Source organism: Marmota marmota, unplaced genomic scaffold (assembly GCF_001458135.2).
Source record: "Marmota marmota marmota unplaced genomic scaffold, marMar, whole genome shotgun sequence".
NCBI lineage: Eukaryota > Metazoa > Chordata > Mammalia > Rodentia > Sciuridae > Marmota > Marmota marmota.
Window position 1 is genome coordinate 3,520,057 of NW_026000048.1, and position 7,936 is coordinate 3,527,992.

Consider the following 7,936-nt stretch of genomic DNA (forward strand, 5'->3'; position numbering starts at 1 on the left):
CTCCAAGGAATCCCGAAGGCCAGGGTTGTGTCCATCTCTCTACCCGTGTTATCTATCATCTACCTGTTGATTTTGACCTTCTTTTAAATACACATAACAATTTACAAATTTTTCAGCACATGGTTCAGGGGAATTAAGTACATTTTCATGGTTGTGTGCCATCACCACCAACCATCCCAGAATTTTGCCACCTTCCTAAGCTGAGTTCGGAACCCAACTCCACAATCCTCTTCCCCCTGTCCCTGGAAGGCAGCATGCCACTTTCTGTCTACATTTAAAATAACAGGGTAAAGACATCCTTGTTTCTAATGTCATCCCCAGAAAATATGAATGCAAACCAGAAAGCAGACACTTGGATCTACAATGGAGCTTAGAGCATAGCCACAAGTATCTCTAGTGCGTGCTAAAGGGCGTCACATGATGGGAACATGAAACTGGGGTATGGAAAGACTCTGAGAAAGGGGCTTCCAACAGGGCAGCTTTCAGACAGTGTCAGCAACTGGCCACATTTTCTAAAGCAATTCTGCAGCCTCAGGGCAGAAGCAAGAATCTTTGTTTGAAATAGAGGGGTTTGACTCAGGGAGCTGTAGAAATTTCCCTGGGAACTACCAGGAAGTAGGAGATATTGCCCAAGGTGGAGGGATGGGGGAACTGCCCCCTTTGAACATCTATCATGTGTTAGGTGCTGTGCTAAGTGCTTCAGATGTTACTTTGAGAAGAGACCACTGTAGAAGGTCATTGTCAGTGAAGTAAGATGGGAACCTCAGTTCCTGTTACCTGTTGGAAAAAAAAGTACAGTACAGATGCAAACACACACACACACACACACACACACACACACACACGACACACACATACCCAGAGGTACACAGCTCTGGGTGGCACAGAACTTAGCTTGAGCTGGGACAACTCTGCCCTGTCCTCTGCCCAACTTGTATCTGAGTAGACTCAACTTATTAAAAGAATCTAATAAGAAGACAAAATCCTGGACTCTTAAAGGTACCATAGAATAAAGGTAGAAAGAAAGAAGAAGAAAAAAAAATGAAGATGAGACCACGCATATACATAAAAAGGAAGCCTCATGTGTTGTAATGACATAATCTTTTTTAAGTGGCAGAGGAGGGCTTTGAGAACTTCAGTGAGAAAAGTTTAGATCAGACAAGGACATAGAAATGACACTGGCAGCTCTCAGCAAAAACGTGGAAGAGAAAAACAAAGAAATGAAGGCTAGGATGAAGAAGAAATGACGGTGGCACAGGAGAGCCCCCAAGAGCAGGGAACAGAAACAACTAGGCAGTGACTGAAGTAGCAGGTGGTGCAAAAAGATAGACTGACATAGAAATAAAAACAAAGTATCATCTAGAAACTGCAACAATGTGCTGACAAGATTTGAGTAACAGATACATACTTAAAGAAAAGTTTTTTGGGGGGTTTCTAGGCAAACAGAACAATACAACAAAAGACAAGATGTTTGTAAAGGGAGGAGTTGGCTGCACTCACGCTTCATAATGGCTCATTCTAGAAGGGAACAGAGCACACTGTTGCTCAGAAAGCTGCTTAAAGCGGCAAGACCTGGGCCATGTAGTTCTGATAAGCCCTCTTAAAGAAATTTTAGAAGGTGCTAAGCTAAAAAGTGGGCGGGGAGCAATGAACCATTAGAATGTAGCAGTTAATGCTCACACTGCCACCAGGCTTAGGGTCACAGAAGAGTTCCATTAAAATAATGGAATTTACTGATAAGATGCTGTGGAACCAACAGCAGGGGAGTAGGAGGGAGATAATGAGATGAAAAATAATGTATAGAATGGACAAATGGTGGGGCTGTGGTTGTGGCTCAGTGGTACAGAGCTTGTGTCGCACGCATGAGGCACTAGGTTTGATCCTCAGCACCACATAAAAAATAAATAAATAGAATAAAGATATTGTGTCCATCTGCAACCAAAAACAATATTTTTTTTAAAAAAAGGACAAATGGTGCAGGTTTGAAAGTATAAAAGTATTATAAGAATTAAAATGTTTGAAGACAAGGAAGGGAGATGAGAGGTTAGAACTATACTAATTTCATATTGCTTCAAATAAGGAATTTAGAGATACTGTCTAAAAAGAGAAAGGATTAGCTATATTACATGATAATATTTTTTAAATGTCTTGTAAAAAAACTAAAAATAAGTGTAAAAATTTCACATTAGCATAAAAATAACTCAGAAGCACATGTGAATTCAGGATCATATGCAGATGACACAGTGACAAATTTAAGGGGAAACAAGAAAAAGGAGACACATTAAAAAGAGAAGGCAAAGTTCAACATAGAGTTCCTTCACGGTTCAGCAACTGCACTTGTAGATATTTACACAAAGGAACAGAGAGCAGCATCCCCAAGAGAGATCTGCACACCTGCGTCCTTAACAGTGTCATATATAGTGGTGGAAAGGAGCAAGCTACCCAAGAGTCTTCCAGTAGACAGGTGGAGAACAAAAGGTGGCTTGTCCCTGGGACAGAATATTATACAGCTTTCAAAAGGAAGGGGATCTGACACACGCTGGAGCATGGGTGAACTTAAGGACATTTTGCTAAGTGACCTAGACCAGTCACAGAGAGGCCAAAGCAGGCTGGCTATATTTATAGGAGGTAGCCAGAGATGTTACCTGGTGACAGAAAGTGGAAGGGTGGCTCTCTGCCTGGGACTGGGAGAGAAGAAGGAGCAGTCAGTGTGTAATGGAGAAAAGAGTTTTAGTGTAGGATGATGGAAAAGTTCTGTGTGTTGATGGTGGTGACAGTGGCACTGTGCTATGAATGCATTAATGCCCCTGGACTATCCTCTTAAAAACGATCCTGATAAGAAATCTTACGTTCAGTGTTTTTTTTTTTTTTTTTGCCACAATTAATACACTTAAAAAATTCATAAACCCTCCAGAAATCATAACATATGACAGAAGCAGACCCGGAATGGTCTAACAGAGTAAAAAAGTAAAAGTTCATTAATGCACATAAAACAAGGAAGAATAGTCAGAATTAGTAATCATCAATAAGTAAAGATGCCATCTTTCCCGTACAATATGTTCAATTTGTATAACATGGATGCCTCGAGAAGTACCTAGATATATTTAAAAGTAAACAAAATAACTATGAAAAATGGTCCTTACATAATTAGTATGAGCTGATCATTCATTTCTATTAATCAGCTAGGATATGTTTACTCTTAAGGTTTGGATCTGGAATATTCCCCCAAAATTCATGTTCAAGGCTCGACCCCCAATGCAGCAATGTCAGATGTGGGGCTTTTGGAAAGTGACCTGATCATGAGGGCTCTGGCCTCACCCGTGGATTAATCCACTGATAGCTGGGTGGCTGTTGAAACTCCAGTAGGTGGGGCATGGTTGGAGAAGTAGGTACTGTGGGCAAGCTCTGGAAAGGCATTTCTTGCCCGCACCCAACCCCTGTTTCCTGGCAGCCAATAGCTGAGAAACTTTCCTCCTCCAAGTCCTTTCCCCTTGATATTCTGCCTTAGAGCTGGCCCACTGTGGCCTGAAACCTCTGAAACCATGAGCCAAAATAAATCTTTTCTCTTCTGAGTTGTTTTGCTCATGTGTTTGCCGCAGTATTAAGCTGACTAACATAATCTCTCTACAAATTTAGTCCTTATCAACAGAATAAAAAAATAACATTTTATCAAGCAATATATGATATGGTAGGATGGAAGAGAGTGCTCTAGCATACTATGGGATCCTAGGATAGCGGACGTTTTTATGGCATGACCCATGAAGCCAGGACCTTGCTTATCGGAAAGCCTACAGCTGAAATATCAGTCCAGAGGTCTGAGCAAACTAAGCAGCCTCAGGTGTGACCTCAGGTGTGACCTGTGACATACACAGGTAGAGGGGGCCGGTGAGGGCTACAGAAGGAAGCCCAGGCAACTGTGGAACCTTCTTGAGAAAGGAAAGAGAGTTACTCTGGAAGGCAGTTCTGATTGGCTGGGCAGATAATTGGCAAAAGTAATTCTTTCAAACTAGAGCTTTACCATTTATTTCTGTTATTATAATTAACAAACAAAACAAACAAAAAAGAAATGAGGCATCTGAATTTTCTCCAAGGATTTTGACTATAGCAATAGCAGTAGTTTTACAGCAGAATCTGAGTGTCACAAAATATTTGCTCTCTTGCTTCTCAATGCTTTTGTGATAGCTTATTCTGAAGGCCATTTCTTGTGTTTTTGACTTTCCTTTGTATACTTCAAGGTCTATTTGCCCTGTGTGAGATTTCAGTTCAGACCCTGTGACTATGAATATCCTGTGGATATTAACCGGCTACAGTCTTTGTGCATTCAAGAAAAATATCTATCTATCTATCTATCAGTCATCTAGGTATCCACTTTTGTTCCTTTAGTAAAGAATATTTGCCAAATAATTGTGTATATTTGAAATGTATAATGTGATTATTTTATATATGAATACATTGAAATGATTTCTACAATAAAACTATTTAATATATTCATCACGTAATGTAATTAACTCTGTGTGTGTGTGTGTGTGTGTGTGCACCTGTATGTGTTGAGAACACTCAAGATCCATTCTTTAGGGCTGGGGTTGTGGCTCAGTGGTAGAGTGTTTGCCTAGCATGTGTGAAACCCTGTGTTTGAGCCTCAGCACCACATAAAGATAAATAAATATTGTGTCCATTTACAACTAAACAAACAAACAACAACAAAACCAAGAAACAAAGATCCATTCTTTAACCAACTTGCAAGTATATATTTAGTAACTACAATCACCATGGCTACTATGCCACACTTTTGATCTCCAGAACTTATTCACCTGCAAAACTGAAAGTTTGTGCCCTCTGACTGACAAGGAGGAAATGGGGAGATGTTGGTCAGAGTCTGTAACCCATCTATTTAAGTCATTTAAAAAAGGCATTAATAGTCTAATTTGTGATTGGCATTGTATCAAAAAAGTCTTATGCTGAATGTTTGAATGGTGGCTCAGTTTTTAAGCAGTTATTGAGGGCATTTAAACGCAGACTTAATGGACATGATCTCAAATATGTGTTTGAGAAATGACAGCAGCCTCTTGATGGCAGAGGTGCATAGGGTTCAGTTTCCTGTTTTGTCCTATGCAAAGGGTACTGTCTCACAGAAATGAAATGCATTTTTAAAGTTGAATTAAATGATCTATTGACATATAAACATTCCCAAATCATGTAATTTAAAACTTAAAGTGCATTTGCCCAAATAAACACCACCACCAAAAAAAAAAGTCTACCATATATAAGTTTCAGTCTATTCAACACATTTATGTAGATTTCCTAATGCTCAGAGTAGTACTGAAATGATAACTGAATTTGATTCATCCAGGAGTATTATTCCAATTCCATTTCATGTGTCTTTCATCTATTTTCATTGAAAAACAAAACAGATGTTTTATTGAACAGTGGTAGCAAAGACTAGTGAGTTCGTACATTATATACTCAATGCTGTTTACATAGGAGAAATAAATAGGCAGCTGGGTTGGTCAGATTGAAAACATAATTCAGTGTAGGATTTTGCTGCTGTTGTGAACCTTAGAGTTCACACCTTGAACAGCATTTCAACACTGAATTACAGCTTCACTAGCTCATTGAATTGCACGCATTATCATTCCTAACGCAGAAGGACAGGTCTGCAGACTTAGAAAAATAGGGCTTCCTCGACGACAGCTAGGAAATTTACCTACTTGTCACCACCAAGGAAAATTATTGTAGTCACACAAGCAAATTTTTACTGAGAGATTTAAGTGGATTTAAAGATAAATAGGCTTATCATTTTGAATTCCAATGGTTTAAGAACATGAGGTCCACCCCACTGATCCTATTGTCTTGGAATTATGAAAACAATAATTATGAAAATACATTAATTCAGATTTCAATCACATTAATGCTCATTCAATCAGTCTTTCATTAATAATGATACATCAAATGAAATGCAAATGAGAAGATGCAATATTAATCATGAATTAACAAACTTTCTCTGCAAAAGTAGCTTCCAGGAATTTAGCAAATGATTTCCAACTCATTCATTCAGTGAACCAGATATTTTTTTTTGGATGTCTATCATGTATCTGTCACAGTACCAGATCGTATGGGAGTTTATCAAGGGTGTAAGATGCTGTCTTGGAAGATGTAACCTAGACCCATAAAGAACCATTTTTACAGTTTGAATCATCAGAAAGACAAGCAGAAAAAGAAGAAGCGTGAGGAACAAAAAAATGAGGAGAAGTCAGAGGAAGATTTGGTAGCACCTGTTACGTAGTAGGCTGTGACCTCAGAGTAACTGACCTTGGCCCCACGGAGGACTCATGGCTCTCTACTGTCTCAATGTGAACTCCTCCGTGTGCTCTATTCTGAAGAGGAGAGCCACAGAAATCCCTTCCAGAAAGGGGATGCTTCTAGGCTTTGGCAATACAACTAGAATAGCAGAACCTAACAATATAGGAGCGAGGAAAAGAAGTTACTCCAACAGCTCATTTAAGTTTACAAGTTGACCTCATCCTATGGAGGCTGGGGATGAATAACTGAGAAAAATGACTCTTAGTAAGTGGGAGATAGGATGACTTTACAAAACATAGCAGTAAGATTGGAGACAAAGAGATTGAAAGGAGGCAGAAAGCTCTTTGGTCCCTGGGCTTCCTTGTCTGTCAGTGGAAGTGTTGAGGCCAGCTGAGCTGGAGGCTTCCAGCTCTGACCTGTGTGAGCTGTTCAATCTCAAAGGATTCTTAATACAGGGTCACAGGCTGGGTTCAAAGTCAGGAGCTGCCCCTGGGCTCCTGCGAGATCTTACAAGAGTCCTTTCAAAGGAAAATGGTTGAAGGAAAGAAAATCATATTCTAATATATGATTTACACAAGAAGAGTACTCAAAGAAAGACGGCACTGACTTGATGAAGAATAGCTCCTGGCTTGTGCAACTTAGATATCTGACTTGGCGCATTAAACATATGTCACATTTAGCAAATAACTGGATTTATTTTATTCATTTCCTCTCTGAGCAAATAACCAACTCTTCACTTTTCCAACAATTACTTTGCTGACATACTGAAATAATACTAAAATGCTAAATGGTCCACATAGGTGACTGCACTGATTTTATTGGAAGTGAAATTCAAGGTGTTATGTGTTATTTATAGACAACATATGCCAGAGAGCTGTTTTTAGATAGGATAGGCTTGGCGATTCTGAAAAACAACAACTTCTTTCTCATTTGTGCTGCCTGTCCATCCATATGGGTCAGCACTGGGTTTCTTTCTTTTATAGTCACCCATCTGTTGATCCATCTCAAGCCATGCTTGCCTGATTATGGAAATGGTGAAAGGAGAATGAGATGAACCATAAGAGATTCGGAAGCCTCCTGCCTATAAGTAGCACCATCAATTCCCCTTCCATTTAATTAGCAAATCTTATGGCAATGCCTGAGCTCAAGTGTGCTGGTATGCTGCAAAAGAGGTCAGAAGATCTGGGAGAGTGACATGGCTGTTTTCTTACTGGGAATTCCTGTCCCCATTTGGTAAGTTGCAAGTGCAGAAGGGGCCACAGTATCTCAACTGTGTTGAGTCTCAAAATTATATTTCAAGAGTCTCATGAATCCTTCTAGTCAGGGTCTGGTCCTGTCCAGCTCCTGTGTACCATTATAGTATCTATGAAGTATGTAGGATTAAACTGATACTGCTGTGTTGGAATTCTACCAGTCACTGCATTATGAAAAGTAATACTTAGTCATCTATTTTGTTGAAGCACCGGTTGATTGAGATACATAACTTGAGATATTGAAGCATAATTATGCAGCCCTTCAGAGGCAAGGGGAGGGAATAGGGATGTTCATGATCCTAGGGGAATGGGGTATGTGAACCTCATATCCCTGGGAGAAGGCAGACATGCCCTGCAGGCTGGGTATTTGGAAGAACAGAGCT